Below are 12853 nucleotides of genomic sequence, written 5' to 3' on the forward strand. Positions count from 1 at the left end.
AGGAACTGAGAGTATAATAGGAAAGGATGAGAGCAAATATATTGAGAGCCAAGAATCAGAAACTGAGTTCACAGATTGTACTCCTAATTGTTATGATACTTTGCAAATCAATGGTTATAGAAAAATCTGATAATTATGATAGCTACCATTTATGGAGCCAGACAGAACTGGGACATTGTAAATAATAACTCATTATCTATAACTAAATATCCAATAATGTTTGCAAATATATTTGCCAATTTTCATGTGCCACATGTCATGTTTACAATTTGTTTCCAGCTATGTTATGATCTTTAGCTACTTTAGGGCTATGGAAATAATGGACTCTTTAATCTTTGAGTTATATGCAATGCAGATTAGGCCGTGTCCAGGGTTTTTTGTAGGTTTAGGAACCATTTATATTGCTCATGTCACTCATGTCCATCAGCTGCCTTAATACTTAACCTATATGTAGTATATAAACCTATATCCCTATCATTACATAAAATATATTTACATTTGTCCATGGCTATGTTTATACCTCCATAAATGTCTTTTGCCTCCTAGTTCTTTCTAGAGGAATTCTTGATAGACATTATGGGTGGGCTCAGAGTCTCTTCTGACTCCTTCTTAAACTAAAAATGGGAACGATGTGGGGAGAAAAGGTAGGGATAGGATAAAATAAAGTGGGGAGTCGTTGTTAACAGGATTCATTACAAGCACCATCCTGCTGTATATGGAAAGAGCCCTCTGACCAGCAGGAGGGTGGATCTCACAATCAGCAAGAGCCAGCAGTGGAGCAGGTTTTCTAGACCCTCAGATCCCTGCACCATGAATGTCTTTCCTCCAGAAGATGGCTTTGACATCAGGAACTACAGAGGAGCAGCAGCAGCAGAGCAAGAGACAGGGCCCTGGACTTCCCAACGCACAAAGCAAGTAAAACCAAGGGTTTTGGGACAGGGAGCTGCCTTGTGGATGGGAGGGGATTACCTCTATGATTTGATTTGAGAATCTGGATGAGATATACTCAATTAATATGGCCCTTCAGGCTATAATTCTGTATAGGATGTATTATAATTCTGGACTCTGTACCTGTGGCTATTAGACCATTTTGAAAGGAGAGCCCTGCTAAGGTGAGAGTAAGTCCTGACCTTAGTAGGGAGTATGAAGCAAGTCACCCACCTCTTTTCAGTGGGGTTTGCTAACAGACAAAACCACACCTCCTTCAGAGCCATCTGTAAATGCACCTTCGGCTGAGGGCTACCAGTGTAAGGTTCCGCTGAGCGCGTCAGTCAGGGAGCTGGTTTCAGTGACCCATGGAGCTTGACCTGAGTGTCTTTGGTTTGGAGCTTGTCATGGAATGGCATGCCCTTTGCGCATTTCTTAGAAGCCCTGAGGAAACTTTGTGACTTATCCTAAATGAATAACTCTATTCTGAGTATTCTCACCTGTAACCTATGAAGTTCCTGAATAAACTCCTTAATCATGAATCTTGTCTGTGAGTTTTCTGTGGCCATTGCAGTGAATTATAGAACTGAGCAATAGAAGCAAAAGTTGCGTGCATGACAGAACAGAAAGCAAATATGAGTCTCTGTGTCTGAACAAATGCTGTGCTATGATAGTCTCCCTGGGTTTATTATTTTACAAATGTCGGCTGTGTGTTATTTTTCTGTATTCATTAATTTTCATAACATTCTTTGTTAAAAATTGTGGTGTAAATATTAAAGTGGTAAATATGAGCAAAACAACTTTAGCCTAAACATCCTATTCCTTCCTTCCTTCCTTTGTTCGTTCATTCATTCCTTTTGTCATTACTTAATCACCACATACATTTAAGCCCAAAGAGTATATTATGCCCAATAATAGTTGCTGGTGTTTCCTTTTTTAATAAAAAAGAAATGCAGACACTGCTACGAACCATTGAGAGATTCCCAAGAGAAAGCAGAAGAGAACAACACGGTGATCGAATAAGGCAGGGAGGGAACTGGATCCTGTGAAAGTACATGAAAAGAATAAAAATACATCGACCTGATACTCAGTAAACATTTCTTAGAGGAGAGTCATCAAAAATTGGTTCTGCAGGATTAGAGGTGATCAATAATATTAACTGCATGAGGTTGCTTTAAAGCAATGGTTGTTGTTTGGTACCTTTGAGTCAGCTGCACCTCACAACAACTCTATGGAGAAGTGCCCAGTGCTTCACCATCCTCACAATTATTGTCACGTCCACTGCAGCAGTCACTGAGTCCATCCATATGATTAAGGTCTTTCTCTTTTATTTTGGAAACCCTCAATGTTACAAAACAGTGTAGTAATGATCAAACACACAACTTTCCTCTAGTTCCTAAATCTTTCCTCCCCCCACCCCCAACTATCAAGATCCCAATTCTATGATACAAATCTGGCTAGACCAGAGCATGCACACTGGGACAGACGGGAACTGGAAACACAGGGAATCCAGGACAGATGATCCCTTCAGGACCAGTGGTGTGAGTGGTCATACTGGCAGGGTAGAGGGAGGGTGGGGTAGAAAGACGAAACTGATGACAAGGATCTATCTACATATGACCTTCTCCTTGGGGGAGTATAGTGATCAGAGTTGTATAAAATGATTTTTTAATTTATTAATTAGGAGTTCATACATATATTATATCATTTAATACTTCAATCACATCAAGCAGAATTGTACAATTGCTGCCATCATCTGTTTCCAAACATTGTTTATTTTTCATTTCTTTTTAATCATGTTATTAGGGACTCTAATAGCTCTTTTAACAATCTATACATCCATTATGTCAAGTACATTTGTACATATGTTGCCATCAGCCTTGGTAAACATTTTTTTGTACTTGAACCCTTGGTATCAGCTCCTCATTTTTTCCTCCCTCACCACACTTCCACCGTCATGAACCATTGATAAATTATAAACTACTATTTTCATATCTCACACCATCTGCTGTCTCCGTTCAACCATGTTTCTATTGTTTGTCACCCTCAGGGAGGAGGTAATATGTTGATCCTTGTGATCAGTTTCCCCTTTGTACCCTAACCCTCATGGTATCACTACTCTCATCTTTGTCACGATGGGTTTATCTGTTCAGGATTCCATGTGTTGAGAACTCTTATCTGTATCAGTGTATATGCTCTGGTCTTGCCAGATTTGTAAAGTAGAAATGGGTCATGAAAGGTGGGGACAGGGAGAGGGACAGGAAGCATTAAAGAACGAGAGGAATGTTGTGTGTTTTGTTGGTGCTATACTGCACCCTGGCTGATTCATCCCTTCCTTGTGACCTCTTTGTGAGGGGATGTCCAGTTCTCTACAGATGGGCTTTGGATCTCCACTCCATCCTCCCTCATTATATGATGGGTTGTTTTATGTCTTCTAATGCCTGATACTTGATCCTGTGGACACCTTGTGATCACACAGGCTGGTGTGCTTCTTCCACGTGGGATTTGTTGCTGCCCAGATAGATGGCTGCTTGTATATCTTCAAGCCTTTAAGAACCCAGCTATATCTTTGAATAGCTGGGCACCATCAGCTTTCTTCACCATATTTGCTGATGCACCCATTTTTATCTTCAGCAATCACATCAGGAAGGTGAGCATCACAGAATGCCAGGTTATTAGAACAAAGTGTTCTTGCATTGAGGGACTACTTGAGTAGAAGCCTAATGTCTGTGTGCTACCTTAATACATAACATATAAATATACGTACATAGCTCTATAGTCCCTACTTATATATAAACATATTTACATATGTACGTATGTTTATTTATACTTCTGTAAATTTCCTGTGCCTTCTAGTTCTTTCTTTTATTTCCTTATCCCATTGTAATGCTCAGCCTTCATTCGGCTTTCAGCTATTCCTCTCGGCTACACCATACTTCAGCAAATACCACCAGGCATTCTACACCGTCCTCACCATCACTTTTAGATCCCTTGTTGTTTCCTTGCCCCTGGGTTTATTGACTCCACCTTTCTTTCTCCCATCTCTCCTTCTCCCATGTTTCCCCAGAACCATTAACCTGCCACTCTTATAGAGATAGAATGGGCAAAAAAAGACCTATATTTAGTTCAGGTCTGTCTGTGGACCTTTATGAATACTTTCCAATCAGGTTTGATGAGATGTCAAGCCTGTTCCTTAAGTCTAATTTTCTGATACTTCAGGGAATTCTTTGCTTTGCTACCCTTTCTGTTCTGTTTAACTCCCTTCATGCTTCACCCTGAGGGGAGATAGGGGGCAGACCAAGCATATTCCCACACGGTATCTTCAATGTTATCTGCTATAGTTCTATGAATCAGTGAGGGAATACAGTGTCTTTTGTTGAGATCAGGTCTGTGGTCCTCTCTGTGCAGTGGCTGTCCAGAGCAGGAATATCATACTAGGAGCTTGGTGGTCCATGATGTGGTTCTCTCTCTCTCTCTCTCTCTCTTTCTCTCTCTCTCTCACTCTCTCCCTCCCTCCCTCTTGGTTTGCTCCCATGTGTTCTGAGCTGACCCACCCCAGTCACCGAGCTGTATTTTCAGCAGTGCTTTCCTCTGCAGTGCGTTCATCCAGGTGAGGGAGTCCACATAGCTGGGATTGGGGCAGGTCCCACAGACCTCTCTGTTAGTTGCTTCACGCCGGCAAGTAGCCTTTAAGTCTTGGCGCAGCAGGTTGAGCTCTGGTCCCTCTCTCCCTTTTCTGGTGGTGATCTGGTCAGATGTTTCCTTCTGGGCTCCTTAACATGGTCTAGCTTTTAGTTGTCCCCATCACCACCCCACTGTACTCCATCCCCACACCCCTACTCCACACCCCACACAGAAATTCTTATTCTATTGTTGTCCCTATAGATTCCCCACTACTTGGCTTTACATGCCATAAAAACATGTACACCACTTTAAGAGGGTGACCTCCTGTAGCAAAACACCTCTGATATAAACCCTAATATGAACAACAATAACAACAACAAAAAAAACACAGAAAACACTGAAAACCAGATTAGGTCCAGCAGGCATCACAGGTGTTATCAATTGACAAACTTTAACTATTCGAGTCCGGTTTATCCCTTTGATCTTCTCTACTCAACTATCTAGTGCACTCTGCTTAGTAACCATTCTCCTCCCATTCCTATTAGGGCTAGAGGGAGATCACCGGAGACTTACTTCCTTTCTCGTTCCCACAAATGTATCTTGGGCTCCCACTTTCACCATAGCTCTCTGCAGACTTCATTCTCATACTTTATGCTCTGACACTAATCCCCCATTAACATCAGATTACATAATTTACAAACGTTTGATGATGGATGATGTGCTTCCTCCATGTGGACTTAGTAGACATCTCACTTAGATGGCTGCTTGTTTGGATACAAGTCTTCAAGACCCCAAGTGCTATTTTATCTGATAGCCAGACACCATCTAATATCTTCCCATTTTGCTATAGCTCCCATGTCTTCTGTGTTCCATCCCTGATGGTTTGTATTGAACTGGGTCATGATGTAAGAACTAATTGTTTTAATTTGGAGTTAGCATTTAGTGTGAGCCCAAACCCATTCCTGCATCTATGTTTTTCTTGTTGTTTGTTTTTAGTGTTTGGCTTCTTTTTAAAACTCCCATGTTAATTTATGGTAGAGAGTGTTATCAATCATGCCCCTGGGGAATAACAATCTTCATTCATATTGTCTTTGATTAGCTCCTAGTACTAATTTTAAAGGCCTGTGGGAAAGGGATATTGAGGCAAGGTAGAATAATTCCATATCACAGTACCTGAATTATCCACATGTACAGAATCAATCTTGAGTGGTTGGATGCTATCTACACAAACAATAGGGTTAAGTGTCAGGGAAATTTACAATAATCACTTGGAAAGTCAGTCACAGCTGTACCAGAATACTGCATATCTGAGCACGGCATGTAGGGCAGTGAGGGAGCAAGGCCATGTTGGTCCAGCTGCCAACAGTTCAACAGTCATGGCTCAACTGTCATCCACTTCCCGACACCATGTCTTTTCCGACCAAAGCCTCAGGTTACAAGTGTGTCTGAGGTAGAGTCTAGTTCTCCCGGGGGAGCTTCTGCATCAGATCTCATGGATGCAGACTCTGGAGCATGCTGTGAATCGTGAAGTTCCCGGATTCAATCCCGGTGTTCCATAGCACCTGGCCTGTGTCCCCAGGTTATACCCAGAAGCCCAGGTCAATGTGGCCATTCAGTGCCTAGTGTCCAAGGACACTCCCTGCCCAGGGATGGCAAAAGCATTTTCCGTCATTCTGCCCCCTACTGGAAGTACGTGCTTCTGCTTCTCCTTCCAACAGACAAGAATGTGTGTTCAATCCCCCAAATGTGTTAGTTCACTTACCCCTCTGCTCACTTGTTATTCCATCAGTATGCATCCTCCCTCTCATAGGTCTGTCTACCGCTTCAGTATCCTCACCTTAGCTCTGAATGGAAGCCACTCAGTACACAACATCCTTTTCCCCTCAGTGTTAGTTCGGGTAGACTAGAGAAACCAAATATGAAAGTGTATATGGGTATAAGAGGGAGTTTTATATAAAGGGTAATTGTACATTAAGAAAGCATCCCATGCCCATCTAGTTTAAGACCATAAGTTCCATATTAGCCCATATGTCCAATACCAATCTCTAAACTCCAAGTCAGACTCATGAAACACATGCAATGATACCAAGTACAGGATGATCACAGGCCAGTGAGTACAAAGTCATTGGCATCCAGTCATAGTAGAAGCATCTCAGTGCAGGCAGGGGTTTCCATGTGGCTCCTCCAGTTCTAAGGCCACTGGGTCTAACAGTGTAGTGACGTGTGTCTTGTCAGATGAGTGTCTCCCAGGCAATGACCAGAGATAGAAGTCTTCTACCTCCAAGGAGGAGAAACCAGTTTTCCCAGAATCCGCAGAGGAAGGCCATGCCCACAAGGCCTCATTGCTTGTGACCGGATGTACAGACTAGACTCCACCCCTTCACTCTTAATCCTCTCAAGTCCCTAATTGACACCAGATTATGTAATTACCATACCCTCCCTTGACCATTTTATACCAGTTGATGTGAGGCTCTCTCCAGCACAGTGACACACAAACTGCTGATCCAAGGTCAAGGAAGCAGACAGCAAAGTGTTCCCTCAGGCAAGACAGGCAGAGTCTGCTCACAGGCAGTAGACAGCAGGGTGGGTCAGCAACAGTCAGCAGCACAGGAGCTTAGCTTGGCCCACAGGTTGTGCAGCACACCGTCCAGGCAAAGAAGTAGCTCAAGCAGCAGCACACTCGGCTGATCGCCTTGGAGGAAGAGAGAAGGGTGGGCCTTGAAGCCCTTTATCTTGTTTCCCTTCAATCAAGCTGCAACCTCATTAAACTCCATCCACATTTTACTATTGGCCTAGTTGGCACAATAAACCTATCACAGACAGTGCTATGGGCAACCTCAATGGATTTTCAATGTGCAAATGGTTTTCCCATTTTAAAACGGTGAAATGTTGATTGATGACAAACCTCATTCTGGATGTCCATCAACTTCGTTAACAAATGATAATTCCATAGTGCATTTGGAATTCATTCTACCAGGTCGGACTATTAATCAAGCTTTCTATTTAGAGGTCTGAAAATATTGGGTAACAGTGTGCAACAAGAAAGGCCTGATTTCTGCTAGATGGGGAACTGGTTTTGCGACCACCACAATGCACCTGCTCATGCTGCCAGCGCAGGACACCAGTTTTTGTCCAAAAAAAAGTATGCCTCTCTTGCCCCACACACCTGACTCATCTGACTTTGCTCCATGTGACTTCTTTTTGTTACTATGAAACAAAGAGGGACATGAAAAACAGCAATTTCACAACATAGAAGAGGTGAAAACAAAATAAGGGAGGTACTGTCAGCCATCCAAAGAGATGAGTTTGAAAAATGTTTCCATGAAAAGAATCACAAATTTGACAAGTGTGTTATGCATAATGCAGATTACTTTGAAGGTGATAAGGTGGTTTTGTTTAAAAATTTGAATCCATAGCTTTAATTTTTTTTTCAATTTTGGGGGGGTATGCAGCTAGTATACCAGAGTTTTTAAATCCAGTCTTCTACTAATGGGTATTTGGGCTGTTTCAAAATTCTTGCTACTGTAAAGAGTGGTGCAATGACCACGAGGGAGCATACATCTTTTCCATGATCTGTTCTTATTTCTTTGGGGATATGCCCAGTACTTGTCTTACTGGGTCATATGGTATTTCAATTGCAGTCTGTTTTAGGAATTGCCATATCACCTTCCACAGTAGCTGTACGTATTTACAAGCTCACCAGCAGGGGATGAGAATTCCAATCTCCCCACAGCCTCTCCAGCATTTGTTGTTCTTAGTGTTTTAAAATTAGGTTACAGTTATGGTTGTTAGATGGTATCATGGTGGTTGTGACTTGCATTTCCTGGATGGCTAATGACCTGGAGCATTTCCTCATGTGTTTATTAGTCATTTGAGTGTCATCCTTTGTGAATCATCTGTTCATGTCCTTTGCCCACCTTCTCAGAGACTTTTTTTTCTTGTTGTAGTCTTTTAATATACTGTACATTTTAGTAAGTAGTTCCTTGTCCATTATTTAATTACTAAATATATTTTCCTAATCTGTGGGCTCTCATTTTACTCCTTTAAGGAAATCAGTGTATACAAGTGTTAAAATTTTATTGGGAACTCTTACAGATATTAAAACAGTCCATAATTCCAGTAGATCATACATATATACTATTGCTGCCACCATCAGTTGCAAACATTTTCTTCTTGAACTCTTTGATATCAGCTTGCTCAACTTTCCCACTCATCTATTTTGTCTTCCACAGAGTATTTCCTTTGTTGTCTCAGCTAACTCATGTAGTCCCTGCAGTAGGACATTTATATTTGTCCCAGCTTTCCCATTGAGGATCCTGACAGCTCTGGGTTTTATATTTAGGTCTTTGACACCTTGCATTTGTTCTTTGAGCTCCCACTCATCTATTTTGTCTTCCACAGCATTTCTTCTATCCCTTATGGTCTCTACTGAGAGGTCTGAGTTTATTCTGTGTACCTTGATCTGTGACTGCTTTTTACTCCCTAGCTGCTCTCATGATCCTCTCCTTTTTCTTGGAGTTGGATAATTTAACTACTATATATGTTCATGTGTTTGTTTTGTGTTTTTTTGGTAGGGGTGGGGGGTTAATTTATTTGCTGTTCTCCATGCTTTCTGGAGAGTTTTTGTCTCCTCCTTTGTGATAGTGGGAAAATTTCCTTCCAGGAATTCCCTCACTATTTTAACGGTAGACTTTTTTTTCCTTCTTGCTCAGGCAATCTAATAATTTGAATATTATTTTGCTTCATGGTATCCTACATTATCCTTAGCCTTTCTTCAGATTCTTTGAGGTTTTGTTTGTTTCTCATATTTGCTGAATTTACTTGATTGTCTTTGAGTTCACTGACTTGATTTTCCATTTCTTCAATTCTGTTGCTCAGCTCTTGTATATTTTTTTTTTGTTCTGCTTAGTTTTTTAATTTCTCGTATATCATTATTCAGTTCCTGAATTTTCTTTGGGTATGAGGTTTTTAGTCGCTCCATTTTACCATCTGTTTTTAGCATTAATCCCTTAATCTCTGGTAGAGCTCTAAATAATATTTTCTTATATTCCCTATCTGGCAATTCAAGGGCTTCTGTTTTTGTGTATTCCCTTTGGTTTGGGTAATCTTCAGTTGTTGACTTTTGTTTCTCTTGATTTTTGTGTTAGCTTTTGTTTGCACCACATACTGGTTGAGCTGTAGGTGATGCTTAGGCTTCTGGGTTGTGTAGACAGGGGCAGGTGTTGGCTCTTTAGGTTACAGGAGGATCAGATAGGAGCTGGAAATAATATTGTGTGGCGATTAGGCAGAATTCATAGCTGGGGTGTGGGGAAGCTGAGCAGAATATAGATGCTCGGAAGTAGGAAGCCTCTCTGTTAAGTATAGCAAGTTTTGATGAGTTAAAGAAGAGGCTTATAAGAGATATGTTGTTACTTGGTAAGATATATGAGTGTGTATTGCTGAGATAGAGGAAGCAGGGTCTTGAGGGAATGGTGGTTGGGGTAGGTGAGAGATATATTGATAAATCTACCAGAGTCACTGATCCGCCCTGTACATTATATCGGGAGAGGGAAGCCCTTCTGTTCGTGTGTTCATAACAGGAGGCCCTTTTATTGTGGGTTCCTGGACAGGTCAGTACTATCCGCCTCTGTGTGTGGTCCCAGGGTGGAAATAGGCTATTGGAGTCAGGGCCCAAGGTGGACGGAGAGGGGGGTTTTCCAATCTGAAGTTGGTCCTGCTAGGGACTGTAAATCCCTGTAGGGAAGGGTAAGCTGCCAAGAAACGAGTAATGATGGTTCTGGTTCCAATGATGAGAAAAGGAGTTTGGAGATTTTCCTTCTAAAAAGAAAATACTTAAAAATCTAATGTACGCATGAAACCCCCCGAGGGTTTCAGTTGTGTTTCTGTCTTACTGGGACTGAGTCCCTTTTGAGTTAACTGGGAGTATTTATCTTGTGGCCATCAGAGCTGCACTCTTGGAAGAAGGGGAGGGAAGGGGGGATGCATTAAGGGAGTACAGCTATGAAGGCTCTGTTCTGTGGGCTGTGGTGAACTCCAGCATCCAGGGCCCCCAGTGGTCCATGAGGGCATAGGGCAATGGGCTCCACTTGGGAAATGGTCTGCCTTAAGATATTCCTCCTGCTTGCAGGTTGCAGAACTAGGGGAGAATGGAGGAGGCTGGCACTGACTGCATCACTGACCCTGCTAAGGTAGGGGAGAGGGGATACCACAGCAAGCTCTGCTGTGTTCTCTGTCGGCAAACGTGAGACAGGGAGGTTTAAATCATTCTGGAGTGCTGAAAGTCTAGATCCCATGGGTAAATTCCCAGAATTGGCCTCCTCACCTCTTGATTTCTGAGCCACACAGGGGGAGTTCTAGGCAAGAGACTATCTCAGTGCCATCTTCCCAGAACCTCTCAACTTGATGTATTTTTCAAGGGACGGGACTGTACAAAGTATGTGAGGCAAACTCTTGCTATCCTCAGGTCTCAGTAGCATCCTGGAAATGTTCCCCCCAATACATAGGTTTTGGTTTTTCTGGAAGACCATGGCACTTTCATTGTTTTCCCCAACTCCATAATTCAAATGCTTCAATTTTTCTCCCACCTTTCTTGCTCTTTTCAAACTTTCACATGCATGTGAATATTTGAAAATACCACGGTTTGGGTCAGGCCCACATTCGTCCTCAAAGTAACGTATTTGCTCTTCAAAATTTTAAAGAGGTCCTGTGCAGCAAATTTTTCAAGTGCATTACATAAACCACTACCATATGACAGACTGACAGATGAGTGGGGAAGCGTTTCCCTGCAAGAATTATTTTTGAGATAAGGAAAAATTAACCATTACAATTCATAGATTTTGCAGTTTGGCAGAGCAAAGATAGTATAACAAAAAAGAGGAAACTTAAATTTTTGTGCATTCTTTGTATATTTTGAAATTTCAGCCAAATTGGGCTTGGTTCTACTAGCACAATCCACGCACAGAGTTTCCCAGAAATAAAAGGTGTGAGAATGCATAAAATATGCTAACAATGAGCAATAATGCTTATAATAATCCAAAGAGAAACTGTTATTATCCCTACTTTATAAATACAGACTAAAAGAATCAATACAGACAAATATATTGAACAACTAGACAACAAAATTTGACTGATTCTACAGACCTTGCACCTCTTGTTGTGATATTGATGAACTGTTAAATAATTATAATATCTGCCATTTTGAGCCAAAGACTGTACTGGGTACATTTCATACATTCATTCATTCATTAACAAAAATCTAATAACTAGTCTCCTAGATTTTATATACCAAACTCATGGTTATTTGTTGTATGCAATAATATAATACGTAGCTACATTTAGAGATATAAAAAGAATGAGTCATTCAATCTCAGAGAGGCACATAGTGAAGATTAGGCAATGTTTCCAAATTCCCTGTGGGCTTCAGAACCAGTTTGTATTGCTCACCCAGAAAAAATGACAACGCAAAGGAGAACATTAAAATGCCAGATGGAAATTTCTATTAGATAGGTAGTCATTCTGCATATAATAGTTATCTGCTAGATAAACCCATTTCTCTCTTATTACGCAATACCTGATAAATAATAAATGCTGACTAAATAATTAAAAGTATAAAGGAAGATGAAAAATTGTACATACAAAAAATAGTACTGGACTGTAGAGAATTATTTTCTTTATATGATTCATACTCTAAGGAAAATTCTAGCTAGACCTCTTGGGATAACCAGGATTTGTTTTTACTTCTGCTTAAACTAAAGTGTGAGAAAAAAATGAAACCAGGACCCTCAGGGTCTGAGAACAAAATTCACCCTGATAAATGTCCTGCTCTCGAGTAGGTTTTAATGTCTTATGAAAGTGGACTATACGTGTTTTGATTCTCTGTTCATTCTTTTTTTGTAGCATTTTATTACTAAAAGCTGTTTTAAAATGATGACTTTGTCTATATACCAAGAAATTTCAGCATATATATGTTCTGTCTCGCTTTTTAGTCATTTACTCACTAACCAACACATATTTTTAGTCCAAAAAATGTATTCTGCAATGTGATATTTGCTAGAGCTTCAGCGGTAGGGAAAAGGAGATCCATGTCCTCTTACAATCCATTGAGAGGCTCCCAGAAGAAAATAAAGTGCGCAGTATGGCGAATGCTGTCAGAATAGACATATAGGGTTCTATGAAGCACGTGGGAGGAAGTCATAATACAGCTCTGGGCGTCAAGAAATACCTTCTAAATAAAAGCACGTCAATACTGAGACCTAAGGGGGGAAAGAAGTCAACAAGTTGGGGTGAAATTCCTTAGAGTATG

This window comes from Tenrec ecaudatus, chromosome 4, assembly GCF_050624435.1.
Source record: "Tenrec ecaudatus isolate mTenEca1 chromosome 4, mTenEca1.hap1, whole genome shotgun sequence".
Classification (NCBI taxonomy): domain Eukaryota; kingdom Metazoa; phylum Chordata; class Mammalia; order Afrosoricida; family Tenrecidae; genus Tenrec; species Tenrec ecaudatus.